Below are 20,890 nucleotides of genomic sequence, written 5' to 3'. Positions count from 1 at the left end.
ACCATGAGGAACACCTGAGGATAGTCTTAGAAACATTGGGAACAGAGACTCTTTATGCTAAGATCAACAGGTGCGAAATTTTTGGCTCGGTGAAGTCATATTTTTAGGGCATATCATGTTATCAGAAGAGATCAAAGTGGACCCCGAAAAGGGTACAAGTTGTACATGAGTGGAGACCACCTACAAATCCTAATGAGACAAGAAATTCTTGGGATTACCAGGTTACTATTGTAGATTCATAGGATGATTTTCCAAGATAGCAAGGCCAATGACACAATGACTTAGGAAATGAATCTAATTTTCTTGGATGAAAGAATGTGAGAAGCTTTCAGGAACTCAAGGAGAAGTTAACAAAACGCTGGTGTTAGCCATTCCAATAGCTGACAAAGAACATGTGAATTATACGTACGCGTCCAAGAGGGGACTGGGTTGCATCTTGATGCAAGAAGAAAGAGTGATAGCTATGCATCACGACAGCTTAAGCCACATGAGTTGAACTATCCAACTCATGATCTAGAATTAGTTATAGTAAAAACACCACCTATATGAATTTAGGTGCGAGATGTTCACAAACCACAAAAGCCTTAAGTACTTTTTCGAGCTGAAGGACTTGAACATGAGACAGAGGAGACGGCTCGAACTCGTGAAGGATTACGATTGCGGTATCAATTACCACCCAGGGAAAGCTAACGTAGTAGCTGATGCTTTAAGTCGTAAAACTCAATCCGAGTTAGAACTTCTTCTCGCTCAAAAGGACACACTTGTAAGAAATTTTGACAGATTGAAGAAAGAAGTGGTTCAACCACCGGCAACGACAAGAGCAATTATTGCAACTCTGGTAGCCACCCCAGACCTCAGAGAAAGGATCATCAGCGCCCAGAGAGCGGACGAATACTTGGAAAGGGTTCGTCTTAAGATCCGAACAGGCACGCCAGGAGGCTACCAAGAGGCAACGGATAACGCCGTTCTTTTGAAGGAAGATTGTGTGTTCCCCATAACGAGGAACTCAGAAACGAGATCATGAGTGAAGCTCATGACACACCCAGAATGGAAGTGGGAGCACATAGCGATGGATTTCGTGACGAGTTTATCCAAGACGAATAGGGGTAGCACAGCTATTTGGGTAATAGTAGACCGTCTCACGAAGTGCACTTTTTTTTATATATACCGATTCCAATTACCCATGGATCGAAGAAGCTAGCCCAATTGTACATCCGTGAGATTGTACGGCTACATGGAATACCAATATCCATTACTTCGGGTAGAGATTCAAAATTTACTTCTAGATTTTGGATCAGCTTGCAGAAAAAGTTGGGAATCAATGCTGCCATTGATCGAGTTTACCTACAATAATAGTCAACAGGCGACCATTAATATGGCACCTTACGAGGCGCTTTATGGACGGAAGTGTAGATCGCCACTTTACTAGGATGAAGTGGGTGAGAGAAAAGTTTTAGGACCAGACATGGTCGATGAGATGGTTGAGATAGTCCGCTAGATCAAAGGACGAATAAAGAAGGCACAGGATAGACAGAGATCTTACGCCGTTTCACGCCAAACCGAGTTACGTTTTGAAATAGGAGACAAGGTCTTCCTAAAGGTATCTCCCACCAAGGGAAAACTACGTTTGATGTCAAGGGAAAGCTTAGATCCCGATTTATAAGATCGTATGAGATTCTAGAGAAGATAGGTCCAGTGGCCTATAGGTTGGCGTTATCGCCAAGTTTTGGAAACGTCCACAACGTTTTTCACGTATCACCACTCAGGAAGTATGTTCACGATCCAAAGCACGTGATCCACTAAGAAGAGATGATCCTTAGCCCAGACTTGAACTATGAAGAAAAACCCTAAGCATAGTGACCCGCTCTTTTATCAGTATTTTAATTACAGTATTGTGTGTTAAATTTTCTATCTGCCAGTAATTGAAGCGTTTTATGTTTTCATCTATGTTTATGAATTTCGTATTTTGGAGACAGAGTCACTACACTAGCAAGTATGCAATTATTTATCTTCGCGTGTTTAAGACCGCGATAAGAATCTTTGAGTCGATGAATAATTATTATTCAAAGGTTGTAATACCCCGGATTTTTGATCCTAGGTTTCACATGATCCTATTGATATTACAAGGATATGATAGATCCCTGATTCCCGGTTAAAAAGAATAATTATCCTAGCGATGATTTAATGAGTCTTGATGCCTAGGTTTTCTCTTAAGAAAGTCGGTAAATAAGAAGATGATTATTTTTATTTTTCCGTGTGTTGTTGTTTTCACTAAATAGGTATATTTATTTTCATTTCAAAGTATGAAAAGCAAAGTGCATATTTATTTCTAATATGAGTTTGTTTTAGTTCGGGTTTGAGCGATTACGGGCCGTATAGAGGGCCAAGGGTGGGCCGATTTTTAGAGAGGCTTGGGAAAATTTTAAGGCCCTATTTTAGAGCCCAAATGCAGCCCATTTCAGCCCCAAAGCCCACTTACACATCAGCCACCTTTCTAAATTCAAAAGGGGACAAGAACCATCATGACTTGGCATTGGAACTACCAAATTGCATGCCACAAGGTACCTTCCATTGGTGGCAGGCACCCCCACCCTATCCTACCCCAAATTTTCGTGCATAGCCTCCCCAAAAGCAAGAGTGGCTGCAAACTTCTCCCATTCAATTCATTTTCACTCCAAGAAAGTGCTAAGGCAAAAAAGTGCTCTCACTCTCTTCTCCCCTCTCCATTTTCGTCCCTCCACATCTCCCCCACTCCCAAGACTCTTCTCCCACCATTATCACACTCCATAGAAGCCCTTGAAGCCCCAAGAGGAGTATCAAAGCAAGGGAGAGCATGGGAAAACTAGGGCGTAAAGTTAGAGTGAAGGTTGTGCTTCGAGGGTGAGTTTTCTTTTGTCTTCTCAACTGATAATACTTTAAGACCACGGATTTTTACACATATGTGTGCTATATTGTGTGAGGATATGTTTTATGGTCTTGGATGTTTATTTTGGTAGAGTTTATTGGGTGAAAAATCGTGCATGAGGTAAAGCTGCGAATCTGCCATAAGCACACTGCTCCGGCAGTATTTTGCAAGGCGATTTCAGCCATCCAAACGGTGCCCAACAATTCCCAGATTAATTATGTATCATATTTTATATGTTTTCTACACTATGGTATATTTTCAGAATTTTTAGAGCCCTTATGATTTATTTATGAATTGTTAAACATCACTGCCCGTCTGGAATGCATTTCTGGTAAACAATCTTTGGGAGGCCATAAGTCACGTTTCAATTGGTAAAACCCTTTGAAACATTAATATGATACTCTAGACTCCCTTATCTTTCGTTTGAAACTGGCCTCACTATTTTTGGATGAGGGAAATGCCCGGTATAATTCTTTGAAGTCTAGTTCTTATTCTGTCTATCCTCCAGTAGGCTTTACAAACCTACGACTTTGAGGTGGCAAATGCCAACCTAAATCTTTGATTCTAAAGCCCATTTTTATATTGAATATCCATTTACATGTTGGGAACTTATTTGTTCATTTGTAGAATTTTTGGTAAAGCCTAAAGTGGTTTTTCTGAATTAAATTTTGAATCTGCCGAACTTGAACTCTTTTTGTGCACTGAACTTTGGATGTTAATATCTCCTAAACCATGAATCGTCTTGGGGTAAATTCAACTGGACAGTGTCACACTCTCTCCCTAGTTTTCAGATTGACCCTTGGAGTTCCCAGTGGCCTTTTGTAATGGGAGATATGAATTTTTAAAGAAGGCCCATTGACTTGGTTCTAATCTGGAAATCTGAAATTTCCAGATTTTTGCTTGTTAAGTACCCATCTTTGATTGGGCATATCTTGCTCGTTTGAACTCTGTTTCATTCGATTCAAATTGGAGAATGATCCTTGAAATGTCTAGTTTCCAGAATATCCTTTGGAGCCTCATTTAGAGATCCGAGGCAGAATTGGTGTCTGTTTCAAAACAGCCCCTTAAGAGCTCAAGTTGTTGAATTATTTTCTAAGTTTGAAAGTTGGTTTTAAAGGATGTTTCATTAAATATTATGTATATGTGCATGACGAGTTTGGGATATGTTTTGTGCAAAGTTTTCATGAAAATGAGTGAGTTAACCTAGATAAGGCATCAAGATAAGCTAACGTATGTAAAATGCATAATCCCTAGTTCGATTTTGCGTTGTAAGTCCGGGAATAGGTTGACCTAGAGATCCGAAGTAGACAACGGTTTTTGTTATCCATGATATGTGCTAAGAGTTAAGAACTCGTCTTGTAGGAATTGGTTCACAGGACGGTACCACCGCTTAAGATCACCTCTCTTCCACACTGAGGATCAGGTGGGCATTACTTTCACTATACGTATATAGAGATCCCCTGCGTGGCGTAGGCCTCTTATACAGATAAATGCATGAGATGATTTAACTGTTAATTTCAGTTTTATATGTCTATCAAACGAGTTTAATGCTACCTTTGAACAAGTTATTTCGTTACAAAATCTTTGAATTAAAGTTATTTCAAGTATTGTCTTGCCATAAAATGTTTCAGTTTTAGTATGATATCTATCTGCTTTGGCTTTGCCAATGATGTAATCGAATTCGGGTCTTGAGCAGTTGATAGCTATCCTGCCTTGACTAGTGTACACCAATGACCGTGAGTCATCTAGCGGGTTGGCCGGTCAAGTGTTCATGAGAGGTGGCCACCTCTCCGACACACAGTTCCAGATATGATAGAATACAAGAGAACTTAGTCTGATCAGATGAACTTTAAGAACCACAAATGAATTTAGTAAGCTTGGGCCTATTTAGCTAAAACTCTCTTGCTGTACTGTTTATAATGGCATGACAATTTACAGTTTCACGAAGCATGTTTATACGTTTATTTAGGCATACGTGCCCACTGAGTGCTTTTTGTACTCAGCCCTGCATATATTTCTAAATGTGCAGGTTGAGCAGTGGCTGATGGAGATGAAGTGAAGAGCGGAGCTTTTGTCATAAGTTAAATGAATGAACTCTTGAATACATGTCTTCATACATGTAATCAGATTATGTTATTCCGCTGCGTACTCTTAGGTTTTATGTTCTTTCAGTTAAGCCAGTTTTATTTATGAACCTACAAGGCTGTTCGAGTCTTGTGACTAAACATCAGGTGTATTATAAATTTTCCCTTCTTTAAACAAATTTTAGTTCGATCCTCTATTATTTGTTCACCCCCTTTCTATCGTCGTCGATAACTGTGTCCTTAGTTATGATTTCCTGGCTTAATTATCCTTAATTAAGTCCGGTCATGACAGAAACTCCCTTTCTATCGCCGTCGATAACTGTGTCCCTTCGTCGCGGTTTCCCGGCTTAGTTATCCTTAATTAAGTCAAGTAGGGTCCGTGACAAAGGTACTGAGAAGTAGGCCTCCCTCTCAAGTACCGTGACCGGCCGACCCGAAGACGGCTCGCAGTCACCTCTGTGCACAAAATCCCGCTTGTGGCAGGACCGAATTCGTCTCATCAGTAGAGGGTAACACACAAGCTCAACATCATAAATTGGCAAGTCAAACAGTTCTCAAATATCATTTATCTCAAAGCATTTGATCAACTCATAACATCATCAAATCATTTTAGAAAGCTCGGATAATATATTTATACTCAAAATATTGCCCACCTGAAGTCCTTCGCTAATCCTGGAAAGAAATCAGGCAACTTACTTCTTCGTCTCGCTCGAGCCTTCATATGTCATCATCACATCGTCATCGTCATCGAAGGTTCATGTGATAAAACAAACCTTAGTCAGAAACTCAATTTCTAAATCCAATCTCATCTTAACTATAACTTCTCACTCAACGTCTATTTACCCATTAAAACTCAATCCCTAGGTATACTCGGCTTCTAAGGATTCACACGCCCTATTATCGACTTAACTCTCAACTTGGCACAAACTCATAGCAATCAAGCATATAAACAAGTATAAACACTTAAGCATATGAAAAATACACATAGACAAGTTAAAAACAAACTTCACTCTGCACTGACTCAACTTTAAAACCTCACCAGACTCTGTACCGAACTCCTCTGGAGTCGTAACTTGTACCAAAAGAAACCTCTTTGAGTCTAGTTTCATTTAAAAAAAGGTAGGATCAAAAACGCCAAGTATTTTAGGAGATATGACTGTTTTACTACAGTATACCATATTCGGCAGTTTTTAGCAACCGAAAAGTTTGATTTTTGAAAAATAGTAAACGTTGTCAAAAAGGTTTGAAATTTGGTGGGTACTTATCTCAGACACTCAGGTCTCAACCATAAAAATGTGGGCTCCATAACGCTAAGGAAAGATACTGGAAAAGGTGATCTTATTGGCTACTCACCGAACAATTCGGCAGAACGTAGCAGTTTTGATTTTACATTTTATAAAAATAGTAAAAGAAGTCCAAATGACTTGAAATTTTACTGGTGTGCTCCAAACTCTCAAATATACTTACCATAAAATTTTGATGGTGTTTGGGTATCAAAATCCCCTCGAAAACAGTAGGTCAGTGCGTCATGAAAAACGACTCCGAAACATACACACAAGCAAACATGCTCAACTCAACATTTCTTCAAAGCAAACTCATCAAAGCTCATTTTAAGCACTTATAGCACTCAAAAACATTCAAGTACAACATAATACTCATAATACTCAATCTCGACTCTTTTCTTTCATCATAAACTCAAATCTCATGGAAAACGTTTCAACGAACGCATCAACAAATTCTCTTTTCATTTTCATGCTCGAAATTACTCAAATACTCAAACATGATCTTTTACACCATATAACTCATTATACACATATTTATTCTCTTTTTATCATGTAAACTAAACTCTAGTGAAAACTCATGTAACAACATAAATCTCTTAATAAAACATGACAAATGTTCACAAAATGGTCATAGAGCAATTAGACTTCATTTTACCAAACATCAGACTCACATCATACAAGAACTCAAAAACTCATACAAACTAAACTAAGTCAAAATTTTACTTAGCCAATAAAAGACTTAATCAAAGATACAAAGACACTACTATCATGCTTAAAACATATATCTTAAGCCAAATCACTTAAATAACACATAGACCAAAAAGTCCTAATTTTTACTAAACTAAACTCTTTGAAAATCTTATAGACACATATGAATCTTTAACCCATTCATAGATCTATCATTCTTAACCAATTTATCTCACATATAAACCATCAATTACAAATTAGAGCATAGATACGCATATCCCTAATTTTATTAAACTAACTCATATCAAAATCATCAATTGACCTCATATACTCAAATTACTCCATCAGTCATCATCATATACATCTCATGGACTCATCTTCATCATCAATTTATCATTTTAATCATTGACTCAAAAGTTCCCATTTTTGGGTAAACTAAACTCCATCGAACTTTCACATCCCAGGGCACATATTTCACAACACACATCAATCATCAACAAACATCATATAAATCTCATTTTTCACCCCAAATCAAGAAAAGAAAAAGAAAATTTTTTGAAGGGGTGAAGACCCACTTTTTCGAAAATTTAGGAAAAAGGGAGGGGGTGATTTTCTTGCTTCAATCTTTCAAGAATACTCACATACAACATCATTCAAGCAAGATTTATGGAATACAAGGTCACTTACCCAAGTTTCTTACCAAGATTCACACTTTCTCACTCTAGCTTTGAAGCTCTTCTTCAAGGATTCTCTTGAACATAAGTAGCTAGAATGTGTTTATGGAAGATTTAAGAGTGGATTGAGGTGTTTGGTAATATTTTTGGAAGCTCCGAAGGTCTTCTTCAATGGAGGAAAATGGAGGAAAGTGAGAGATGTGGGAGAGAGAGGGGTGGTCGAAAATGGTGAGTGAGGAGTGAGAGAGGATTTTGCAAGATTGTAAATGATCTTGTGATCTTTAAAGAAGATTTTGTAATCTTAAGGAAATATTGGGCATTTAATGCCTTGATCTCTCTCTCTCTCTAATCTCTACACTCTCCCTAATATCTACACTCTCTCTCTAATCTCTACACTCTCTCAATTTGTGGTATTTAGTCACATGGTAGGGAAATTAAAATAATAGTGTGAGAAGGGCGATTAAATATTAATCACATTAATTATGGAAATATTACTCATTAATAAAATACCATAACATAATTATCCATGTGACCAAAATAAAATAATTATAGCACTAATATTAGTGCACTCACTCAATTATAATATTCCCCTTCGTAGGAAAAATCATTTAAAAATATTATGCTTGGAAAAATTTTCATAAACCGGCATCATTCGATTTCTCAGTAAAAATAAACCGCACTTGCTTTGGAAACTTAATCAAAATTCCAAATGCTAAAGTCTCAAACAAAATCATAATAACTTGGTCATAATGACACACGTCGCCAAAATCACATAATCAATCAGTCACGTAAATTCACATAATATCACGTCAAAGCAGTCGACAAACACAAACAAACTAGGCGTCTCTCAGACCGACTCTTTTCATCAAGGTTCTCACTCTTTCTTCCTCGACTCTATGTCAAACTCATTGCTCTTATTTTCTTAATAGGTCAGTAAATCTCTGATAACTCGGTATCTGGTAATTCTATTCCCGGTAGTCAGAAATAAAATAAAATCTCAACTCAATTCAATCACCATCTCTAGCTCAACTCATTTCTCATATCTCATTACTCTAACTCTATCATCGGTTTAGTCACTTGTATCTCTATTTAAAAGACAATCTGTCTTATCTGGTCATAAAAAAAAAGTAGCTCGCATCTCGACATCTCAGTACTCTCAATAGTGTTAAGACACTATCTCACAACATAAGGAAAAGTACGGGGTGTTACAACTAGTTATCTATACTATATATAAAAAAGGAGTTTTAACGGCTAGAAATTCTCGGCAAAATTTAAATTCTTCATCAGCGTATTTAGATTGAATTGTTTTCCGATATTTAAGTGATTCAACAAATTTTGACAATTGTTTTGACAGTTGTAGGTCAATTATGCAATTTTAATCATGATTCCCAACAATACAATATCCACGTGCAACTTTTTTCAATTACCACTTCCTTTTTAACTTCCAACTCACCATTACTCAAGCCCATTATAATATTTTAAATAACCAATAAATAACATTTTAAATACTCCCTCCGTCCCACTATTTTAGTCATTTATTCCATTTTGAGATGTCCCAAAAAGATAGTCCACTTTTCTAATTAATACTATATAAAAATATTATTTTTACTAAATTAACCTTATTTAATGCTTCACTTAAATGTGAAAAGGATGTGTGAAAATAATAAATAATGGTATAAAAGATAAAAATATAAAATTAAATGCGTTTTCTTAATATGTGTGAAAAGTGGGAGGGGACTAAAATGGTGGGACGGAGAGAGTATTAAACAAATGCAATTTGTATGACTGAATTTCGCAGTAATTATTATTATCACCCACTAAATCTATTGCTATATTTATATTATTTTAAGGGTTAATAGCCGGAAAATACACGAACTATTTTGAGATTTGCATATTGCACATGACCTTCAAAATTAGCCCCAGAATACATGACTTTTCAATTTAATCGCAATTTGCACCCGCGTTGACTAACACTTTGATCAGTGGTGACGTGGCCGCCAGATTTTGTTGACGTGGACGATTTTCCGATATAAAGCTCTTTTAAATTAAAAAATAAATAAAAAAAAAGGAAAAATCCTTTTGTTCCGTCCACCACCGCATCTCCGCCCACCTCTCTCATCACTCCAAGTCTCCAACGCCACCTTCTTCCCTGGCCAACCGCGAAAGGCGCGGCCTTAATTTCAGACGCCGAGCAACTCCACCGACACTACTGCTCCGGCTACCCGTCGACCACCGCGTCTCCGCCCACCTCTCTCATCACTCCAAGTCTCCAACGCCACCTTCTTCCCCAGCCAACCGCGAAAGGCGCGACCTTAATTTCAGACGCCGAGCAACTCCACCGCCACTACTGCTCCGGCTGCTGTACTACGACCACCGCGCTCCTCCAATCGCGCCGCCGAGATTCACCACCCTCTCTTACTTCACAATTTTAAGATTTTTGGGCTAGGGCACATCAGATCTGTGCTTGATACTATCACCATCGGACCCCCAAATCAGGGGGGAGGGAGGCTGAGGTGGGCGCCGGTTTGCTGCTGCGTCGACGTCGGAGTTGTAGGAGGAGGGGAAAAGGGGTCAGGGTTTCTTCCGATGGAGAGGCAGATGCTCGAAGGGGCGTTGGAGATTTCTTTTATTTCTTTGATTTTGATGTTCGATTTCTTCGATTCAAATGGATGGTGGTGGTGGTTATTTGGAAATCTGGAGATCTGGAGATCTGTGGCGGTGGTTATGGTGGAAACTCATAAGGGGCGTTGGAGATTTCTTCTCCGGCGCCATCCCCATCTTCCTCTCGCCCCGCCTCGCCGGAAACAGGAAGAAGGTCGCCGAAAAGCAAGGATTTTTTTTTAATTCTTTAAAATATCAAAACGACGTCATTTTTCCCACGTGGCTTGCCAGTGTGTAAAAAAAGCCACGTGGTTGTCCATGTCATCGTCGGTCAAACTTAAGAGTTGCCGGAATTTTCGCCGTGTGCAAATTGTGATTAAATTGAAAAGTCATGTATTCTGGGGCTAATTTTGAAGGTGATGTGCAATATGCAAATCTCAAAATAGTTCGTGTATTTTCCGGCTATTAACCCTTATTTTAACTTATAAATAACATTTTATGTAAATAGTGGGAAACCCATTACGCACTATATGTAACTGACTATTGAAAAAGAAACTCATTACGCACTTTTTCAGTTTAGAGACCAATTATAAATACAACTTCTGAAAACCACCGTAGCTACACACTGAAACAGAAATGTCTTTTTTACAGCTTTTAGCAATGGTTCCTCTCTTTGGTGTAATCAAAGATCTACAACCTGGAAGAAGTAAAATCGCATTGCAGTTACGTCTCATAAGAAGCTACGACATATTGAAAAAGAACAACAGAGATGAAGTGTATTCTCATGAATGCATCTTCCACGACAAGGAGGTTGAAAATCTTTTACTTTTTCTTCTTATTTTTGATATTTAGTTTCAAACACTAACTAATTTCAATTGTCAATGCAGGAGAACAGAATTCATGCTACTATTAATTGTACTTCGGTGTCAAAATTGAAGCCTCTGTTAAACAAAGGATGTGTTTATGCAATCAAAGATTACGTTGTCACAAAAAACATGGATAAATTTAAAACGACTGATTGTAAAAACAAGATTCTATTATTCACGCATTCAAGAATCATTGAGTTAGATGCTGATGACTTCCCGAAGCATACATTCAAGTTCAAGAGCAATGATGATGTGACAAAAATTGACAATGCTCAAGATGCAGTCATGTTTGGTAAGTATGAAACAAATAATTTTATTTCACCCATTTTTTTCATATTATTTATAAATTGCAATGTTAAATTACAGATCTCCGTGGAATCATTGTCAAAAGCTATGAACCCGTTTACAAAAAAGTGAAAGGACGCAGTACAAAGCTTATGGACATCATCATGGAAAACCTAGAGTTGTTAAATTATGCTTTTTATTTTAATTTTTTTTTTCAGAAATGACATTAGTTTTAATTCATTTGCTAAATATAACTTTTCAGGGGAAAGACTCTATCATGTACATTGTGGGAACAACATGCAGAAAAAATGTACAATTATCTTCGTGGTGATCCAAATTTGCCAATTTGTATTATCCTTCAATTTTGCCGCCCAACAATTTACAAAGGTAAAGTTTGAATTATATAGTGTCAAAGTTGAAAATACTATATCTAACAAAAACAATGACATGCAGGTGAAGTTCGAATTACAACTTCTTACGATATTACCAACATTTTGTGGAATGCAAATATTGAAGAAATCAAGGAAGCAAAGGAGGCGTATGTTCAATACAAAAATTATTTATTTTTAGGATTATATAATTATGTTATTACTTTTAGCTTATAATTTTGTTTTCAAATTGTATAGTTTTGCTACAATCAACAAAGAAAGAAGTCTTTCAATCAACTTAGCAAAAGCTCCAACAGTCCTAACCATAGAAGACGAGATCACTCATGGGGTCTCAATGTTAAAGACACTAGAAACGAACTCTAACAGTTGAGTTCAAAACTGTTCTAGTCTATTACATATTAAACTTAAGGATTTTGGTATCATCGAAACAAGACACGATATTCCATGGGGTTCCCAATAATTTTCCCCTTTTTGATGATGCCAAAACCTTACAGTAGTTCTAAGCATTACAAAGGCTGACCTCAGAGCACAAGTTCTAAAACAGGGTGAATACTATTCCCCCTTAACAATAGAACCTAATAACTTGTACTTAGAGTCAAGAACACAACAGTTCAAAACAAGAACGAGGAAAAAGACAGAAAAACATTAATCAGAGCCTGGACAAAAAGTTATTGTCTTCAGGTTGAGGTCAAACGAGGTTCTTTTCATTAAAAGTGAAAACTGATAAGACATCAGTTTGAATTACAAGTTAAAGCTGAAAAGAACATTTCAGGTAAAGAAAAGACAACAGACATACTCAGGGTTTCTGACCATACAGGTTGAAGACTACTTTCCTTATCTCGTCTGCGTCGTCTGGGTGGGTGTTTGGAGACATATTCCAGATCTTGTAGATGGCTTTGATCTCCATCTTGATTTTCTCCATGTTGACTCCGTTCTTGATTCTTGGCGGAGTCACCGTCTTCTTCATGGGGTCAGGAATGCCAGTTCTAAGTCTCCTTTGAGCATCTTGCATCCTCAAGCCCAGTGCTCGTTCAGACCACTGCAGCAGAAAGTATTTCCAGGCTTCATTCTTGAAATCCCTGTTTCCTTTGATGTTGGCAAAGACCATCCACTTGGTGTAACTTTCCTTCAGTTTTTCCCACCAGTCATTCAAATCAGCCGGTATCCATTGATCTTGACGCTCAAATTTGTCTATGTAGGACACCATTAGGCCTTCGATGACATTGTGATGAAGCTTTTGTTCTTCCTTAAGACTCTGTAAGAAGGAGAGTCTATTGTCGTCACCCAAGTGAAGAGCCTTCTTGGCCTTTGGTTCTGATTCTCTCGAGGAGCTTTCTTCTCTGGACCTTTTTCTGCTGAATTCTTCTGTGGCAGAGGGAGGAGCTTGAACAAACGGCTTGGTGAATTTTGAGATAAGATCTTTTGTCACAGCCCACTATCCCAATGACGGGTTAACCGGGGTTATGACTTGGGGTGAACAATAAGAAACGGAAATTAAAGGGGATTTACTAAGTAACCAACATTAATAACAAACTAGTGGTATATATATATAACCACTTGGGTAATTCACAAATGAGTCTGCCATAACGACTAGACCCCAACTGAAAGTTAATTAAAATGAAGTAGTAATAAGTTCAAGTAGAAATGATAAATAAGTCAGAGTGTTTGCAGCGAAAAAACGTGTGAGTTATGCATATGGAGATGCATACTCAAGGTTTCATTACATAAACATCAAAAGGGAAATCCGCTCAACACCGATCCATTCCATCGCCTGCTCAACCTGCACATTTAGAAATACATGCAGGGCTGAGTATAAAAATACTCAGTGACATAAGCCGAAAATACAACATGCATACATATATAAATTGAACTGCCAACAGTAACACACAGGGGTTTTCTTGAATGACCTGCGCTTACTAAAACATTTCATTCATTTTCATAAAGGTGGATGCGCATCCCATTTTCAGTCTATATGATCCATATCTGTCCTTTCTGTCACGCGCTGGGAAGGAGGCCTCCTTACCACGGACGCCAAGACCGGTCGCAAGCGACTCGCGGTCTCCATGAGTGTACACGTTAACCCTAGCTAGCGACCTTTGTCTAGCATAGGATCCCAATTGGATTTCCTTTAAAGTTGGCGAACCAACACAGATAGGATACATATAAAAACATAAACATTTTTGGCAGTCAATCATTTCATAAACATTTCATTTCATTTCATGAACATTTCATTTTCATTTCATAAGAGTCATTTATCATTTGGGCATAATAATAAACTGAAATTAACAGTTAAAATCATCTCATGCATATATTCGTATAAGAGGCCTACGACACGCAGGGGATCTCTATATACGTATAGTAAAAGTAATGCCCACCTCAATTGTTCTTAAAGCTGGCGTGGAGTCGTTTCTTCTTCGGCTTCACTTTCTGTCGCCCGGACCTTCATTGATGAAGAGTCGATAAGTTCGTGAAGAAATTGTCATAAGACAAAGTCTAATTCTACGTGCCTAGGGTATCTTTTAATGTTTTAGGGTTCTAGCATCCATAATTCGTTACATTAAAGACAGTCAAAAATCAATCATACCTCGTCTAATCTCATTCAAACACATAGGCAACACAAACACATAAGGCACATAAGAATCACAATCAAACATCATCAAAACATGCTCTGTTTTTACACTGACTCAACTTCAAAATTTAATCTGTTCTGACTCCGACATCTCCTGGACTCGAGACTCATACCGAAAGAAAGATCTTCGAGTCTAGTTTCATATAAAAAAAAAGTAGAGTCGAAAACTCCAAGTGGTTTGAGAGATATGACGTTTTTACCACGATCTACCATGTTCGGCAGTTTTGAACAATCGAAAACTTGGATTTTTGAAAAATAGTAAACGTTGTCAAACTGGGCTCAACTTTGGTGGATATCTATCTAACACAATAAGGTTAATACCATAAAAATGTGGAAATCTAGATCACACAGGAATCTACTGAAATGAATGACTCTTTCCTCTGTTCTCTGAAATTCTCGGTAGTAATGTGCAGTTTAGGTTTTGCATTTTAAAGAAGTATCAAACGAAGTTGGAATGGCTTGAAATTTTACCAGGGTACTCAAGACTCATGTAGGGACTTGCTATACAATTTTCAAAGCTATTAGACATCGATAAACCGTCGATCACAGTAGGTCAGTAGGCCTACGAAATTCATATTTATAAGTCCTTAAAAAAATAATTTATATAAATCAAGAAATAAGAGTTTAATCCCAAAAATATTCATTAAAAGTCCATCATAATTTAAATAAAAGAACGGACCTCATTTAAAATAAATAGTCCCAAATTCGTTATGCACATATACTAAATCTTTCATGAAACATCCTTTAAAATGAACTTTGATTCATAGAAAATAATTCAACAACTTGAGCTCTTAAGAGGTTGTTTTGCAACAGACATCAAATCTGCCTCGGATCTCCAAATGAGGCTCCAAAAGACATTCTGGAAACTAGACATTTCAAGGATCATTCTCCAATTTGAATAGAATGAAAAACAATTCAAACGAGCAAGATATGCCCTCTCAAAGATGGGTATTTAACAAGCAAAAATCTGAAAATTTCAGATTTCCAGATTACAACCAAGTCAGTGGGCTTTCTTTAAAAATTCATATCTCCCTTTACAAAACTCCACTGGGAACCCCAAGGGTCAATCTGGAAACTAGGGAGAGATCATAACACTCTACAGTTGGATTTACTCCAAGAACATTCATGGTTTAGAAGATATGACTGTCTAAAGTTCAGTGCACAAAAAGAGTTCAAGTTTGGCAGATTTGGAACATAAATCGGAAAACCCACTTTAGGCTTCACCAAAAATTCTAAAACTGAACTAGTAAGTTCCCAACATGTCAGTGAATATTCAGTAGAAAGATAGGCTTGAGAATTAAATATTTAAGTCGGCCTTTGCCACCTCAAAGTCGTAGGTTTGTAAAATCTACTGGATGGTACAAGGAATAAGAACTAGATTTCAAGAATTTATACCGGTTGTTTCCCTTACTCAAAAATGGTGAGACCGATGTCAAAAGAAAGATACGGGAGTCTAGAGTGACATATTCAAGTTTCAAAGGTTTTCACCGATTGAAACTTTACTTATGGCCTCCCAAAGATTGTTTACCAAAAATGTATTCCAGATGGGCAGTGATGTTTACAAATTCATAAATAAATCATAAGAGTTCCAAACCTTCTGAAATTTTACCAAAGTATAGAAAACATATGAAAGATGATACACAATTAATATGGGAATTTTTGGAAACCGTTTGGATGGCTGGAATCGCCTTGCAAAACACTGCCGAGCAGTGTGCTTATGGCAGATTCGCTGCCTTACCTCATGCACGGTTTTTCACCCAATAAACTCTACCAAAATAATCATCCAAAATCATAAAACATATCCTCACATAATATAGCACACAAATGTGTAAAAATCCATGGCCATAAAGCATTTTCAGTTGAGAAAAAGCAAAGAAAAACTCACCCTCGAAGCACAACCTTCACTCTATAGTGTTCCCACACTCTCCCTTGCTTTGCTACTTCTCTTGGGGCTTAAAAGGCTTCTATGGAGTGTGATAATGGTGGGAGAAAAGTTGTGAGAGTGGGAGAAAGAATGTAGTGGTGGGGGAAAATGAGTAGTGTGGTGGAGAGGTAGGAGTAGTGGTAGGGAAAAAGATTAGTGGTAGGGAAAAGAAAATATTAGTGATGGTAGGGAAAAAGATTAGTGGTAGGGAAAAGAAAATATTAGTGGAGGATAATGGGGTGTTACATTAAGTAAATATAAAAATGTGGTGTAGTAATAACCCATGTGTAAGAAAAAAAAATATGTAAGACTAATCATCAATTAATAAAATGCTAGAGCATAAAACTCTTGTGATCAAAATTAGAATAAATAGCACTAACATTAGTGCACTCTCTCAATTTATAAATACATCATAGGAAAATAATTTGAGAAAAATATTGATGGAAAATTTTTATAACTCATCATTCCTAAATTTCTCGGTAAAAATAAATAAATACATAAATTTTTTTTTTTCGATTTGAAAACTCAAAATAAATCTTTGAGCTCCATCATTCTCTTAATGGACTCAAAATATATTTAGAGTGCATCATCCGATGAAATAAAAATAAAAATAAATTATCACGTATGTAATCATCAAATTCACATAAGTCCGTATTTTATTAATGGATGCTGAACCCTAATTACCATAAGAAATCCTTAAATCAATAATTAAAAGTCTATAATCCTTAATAAAAAGTCGGGGCATTACATACTATCCCCCTTAACATAAATTTCGTCCCGAAATTTGTACCTCAGAAAATAACTCTGAGTACTTCACTTTCCTGTTAGACGGTAGTCTATTATTGACCATGATATATTCATAGGTCCCTTACTATCGGTATTGACTTAGTCCTTAGTACCTGAACTTCCCGATCTAAGATAGATTTGGATCTTCCTTCGTAACTCAAATATTGACTAATAATAATGTTGTTCTTATGGATCATATGCTTTGAATCGTAAACATACTTCTCTATTTGCGACACATGGGATACATTACGCACATTCTCAAAGCTTAGCGCTAACGCCAACCAGTAAGTTATTGGGTCTATCCTTTCTACAATCTCGTATGAGCCTATAAAACGGGGTTTAGGTTTACCCTTTACACCGAATCTAACGATTCCTCTTGATGGAGAAACCTTCAGAAAAATTTTCTTTACATCCTCAAACTATAGGTTCTTTCGGCGCTTGTCAGCATATGACTTCTGTCTATCCTGGGCCTCCTTGATTCCTTTTTCTGATTTGACGGACGATCTCAATCATTTCGCCATTTCATCCCAACAAAGTGGTGATCTATATTTCCTCAGGTATAACGCCTCATTTGCCAATCTATCGATAGTCGATTGATAACTGGTATTATATGTCTCACAATGAGTGGCAAAAACATGTTCTCAGCTTTCACCCCGGTTTAGCTCGGTCGTCCTCAACATACCTTATTAATAATTTCTATGTCGTTTAAGCGGAACTATAATGACTAATATCTCTAGAGCATTCTTAAGGCAACTTAAACAATTTGTAAGGAGACCAACCATTTCGAGCATGTAGGCAGTCAGCCTAAAACGCCGTTATAAACTTTTATTCATTCATCGAAGGAATCTCGAGTCATGTGGGCATTGACTGCCCCCTTTCGTGACAACCTTTGCTTAAGTATGATGGATTCGAAAAAATCCATCTCGACAACGAAATTCATTGGTTCGTTAAGGGCTCAGTTTGTCCCAAACACGACATTAAGCTTGACTTTATGAGCTCGAAGACTCAAAGTAACAATGTGATATGTTGTAAAACCTTCACTTGCTAGCACGCAAGACATATTTCAACAAATGAGGTTACATCTCGTTTCATTCCTCCTAACTAGAATTTTTCTAGATCTTAATACATCTTAGTACTTCCTGGTGACAGTATATGGGTGCCATGGCTTTATCTTATTCTTAAGTTCATTGTCATGGACATGCATATCTTCCCTTCAAAGAAGATAGTATTATCTGATTCGTCGTTGTAATTCTTGAAACTTCTTATCCTTATTCTTCCTCGTAGCTTCTCCATCTTTTCGTCCTTCCTTTTTGCTTCTACCACCATTTTTCTCATACTGGGTATTGTCGCAATAACACTCGCTATTGTATTAGGTGGTTTAATCACTTCTATCCTCATCTTGTCAAAGTTTTTAATGAGTTCATCTTCCCTCGTGAGAAAGTATCCTAACTTAGACGAGACTTTAGGACTCAATGCATCGGCTACTACATTGGCCTTGCCTGGGTGGTAGTTAATACCACAATCATAATCCTTTACTAGTTCGAGCCATATTCTTTGTCTCATGTTCAGATCCCTTTGCTTGAAAAAAAATATTTCAAGCTTTTATGATCGGTGAATATCTCACACCTAACTCCGTATAGGTGATGTCTCCATATTTTCAGTGCATGCACCACTGCAGCTAATTCTAAATCATGGGTTGGATAATTCAGTTCATGTGGTCTAAGTTGTCGCGATGCATATGCTATCACCTTTCCCTCTTGCATTAACACACAACCTAGTCCATTTTTCGACGCATCCGTGTAGATCACATATTTCCTGTCTGGTTCTGGAACTGCTAGCACTGGTGCAGTAGTTAACATGTCCTTGAGCTGCTGAAAACTTCTCTCGCACTCATCAGTCCAAGTATACTTGATTCCTTTCCCAAGTAACTGCGTCATTGGTCTTGCTATTTTTGAAAATCCTTCAATGAATCTTCGATAGTAGCCAGCTAATCCTAAGAAACTTCTTATCTCATTTGGAGTTGTTGGTGACCTCCATCCTTGTACTGCTTCAACCTTGATACCTTCTGACCTTAAGCCAAATCTCACATTTAGTGAATTTGATATAAAGACATTCACCCCTTAGTGTTTGCAACGCGATTCTCAATGTTTCTTATATTCTTCTTAATCTTGGAGTAGATAAGGATATCGTCTTTGAATACCAAGATGGACTTATCCAAGTAAGGATAGAATGCTCTGTTCACGAGGTCCATGAACACCACTGGCGCGTTTATTAATCCGAACGGCACAACTACGAATTCGTAGTGATCATATCTTATTCGGAAAGCCGTTTTGGGTATATCTTCATGTCTAACTTTTAACTGATGATACCCAAACTTCAAATCGATCTTAAAGATTACACTCACGCCTTTGAGTTTGTCGAATAAATAATCCTCAAGGTGCCTTCCTTCTTCTTGACAAATAACACAGGCGCTTTCCATGGGATACACTAGGTTTGATAAAACCTAGGTCCAATAATTCCTGTAATTGGATCTTTAGCTCCTCCAATTCCCTTGGAGCCATCCTATAAGGTGCCTTGGATACCGGTGATGATCCTGGTTCAAAATCGATGGTAAATTCTACTTGTCTATCGAGTGGCAGCCCTGGTAAATTTTCTGAAAAATATCTCAGAATTCCCGTACAATCTCTACGTCTTCAATTATCCCTTTGGTCTCAACTCCTCCGATCAGGTATACCAGGAAAGCTTGGCAGTCTATCTTGTTCATCATCTTCCTCGCTTGTAAGGCTGAAATAATTGGTATCCTGTTCCCCAGGTTTATCTCAAAGCATCCATCCCCGAAAAGTTAAAAGCAATCTTCCGCTCCTTGCATAAAACTGTGGCGTAGTTCTTAGCTAACCAGTCAATCCCTAGGATTATATCAATGTCCTATATTGTATAAACTGCAAGTTGTTTACTATGACCTTAAATGATCCTATGTTTACCTCTTGGTTTGAGTAAGCATGTGTTTCTATCGTCGCCCCTCCTATGGGTAAAGAATTTCTCATGTCCAGATTAGCCCTTTTCAGGTATGAGTTTTAGGGTATTTGCACATGCACTTGCAGAGAAAGAATGCGAGGCACCCGTATCGAACAGAACTATAACAGGTGTGTTGAGTAGCGTGCCCATACTTATTAGGTTTCCTTGTTTGCTTCCTTATTTATTCTTGTGCGGGGCATAGGTTCTAACTTAAGGGGGTTGTGGTGGATAGAGTAGTTGTTGGCCTAGAATGACCCTAAATGGTTGTGCTTGACCCGGTTGATTCGATCTTCACATCCCTCCTTGTGGCCTCGCTTGGAAATCTTTAGCAAAATGGCCCTTCTGACCATATTTAAAACATGTATTACTATCATCCAAACATATATCATAATATGACTTGGAAAACTTCGGCCATGGAGGTACCCCAGGCTGGCCCTGATTATCCTTAGCAGGTCCTATGTTTGTTTGATGTCCTTGTCCTTGCCTTTGGGCACTATGTTTCCTACCAAGGCCTCTTGCCATTTCGACTATCATAGTAGTCTTGCCTTCGTCCTTGATCATTTGCTTCCTGAGTTGAGTTTGGGTCGGGCAAATCTCGAGCCTACTACCTCGGCGTCCAGAGCTTGGCTGAACAATTCAGAGTTCATAAACTCAGTATAATTGTCGAGTACCTTAGGCCGGAGTGAAACTTGTCTATCATCTTTTCTTCTATGTCCACCTACTGTGGGGCCTAACGGACATGCTGCGGAAAATATGGTCATA

At 37.7% G+C, this 20,890-nt stretch overlaps 2 long non-coding RNA genes across 2 annotated transcripts; one reads left to right on the top strand and one right to left on the bottom strand.

Annotated features, from left to right (window-relative positions):
* Positions 1 to 2,656: 2,656 nt before the first annotated feature.
* Positions 2,657 to 5,182, top strand: LOC131006636 (uncharacterized). The gene is made up of 3 exons (XR_009095659.1): positions 2,657 to 2,880; positions 4,268 to 4,328; positions 4,935 to 5,182. It is a non-coding gene; the product is annotated as an uncharacterized LOC131006636 (long non-coding RNA).
* Positions 5,183 to 13,296: 8,114 nt separating this feature from the next.
* Positions 13,297 to 16,358, bottom strand: LOC131006635 (uncharacterized). The gene is made up of 3 exons (XR_009095658.1): positions 16,289 to 16,358; positions 14,150 to 14,214; positions 13,297 to 13,554 (listed from the first exon to the last, which is right to left on the bottom strand). It is a non-coding gene; the product is annotated as an uncharacterized LOC131006635 (long non-coding RNA).
* Positions 16,359 to 20,890: the final 4,532 nt, after the last annotated feature.

The sequence above is a fragment of the Salvia miltiorrhiza genome, chromosome 1, assembly GCF_028751815.1.
Source record: "Salvia miltiorrhiza cultivar Shanhuang (shh) chromosome 1, IMPLAD_Smil_shh, whole genome shotgun sequence".
In the NCBI taxonomy this organism is placed as follows: Eukaryota; Viridiplantae; Streptophyta; class Magnoliopsida; order Lamiales; family Lamiaceae; genus Salvia; species Salvia miltiorrhiza.
The sequence above is the reverse complement of the archived record's forward strand: the minus strand, read 5'-3'. Positions and strand labels throughout refer to the sequence as shown.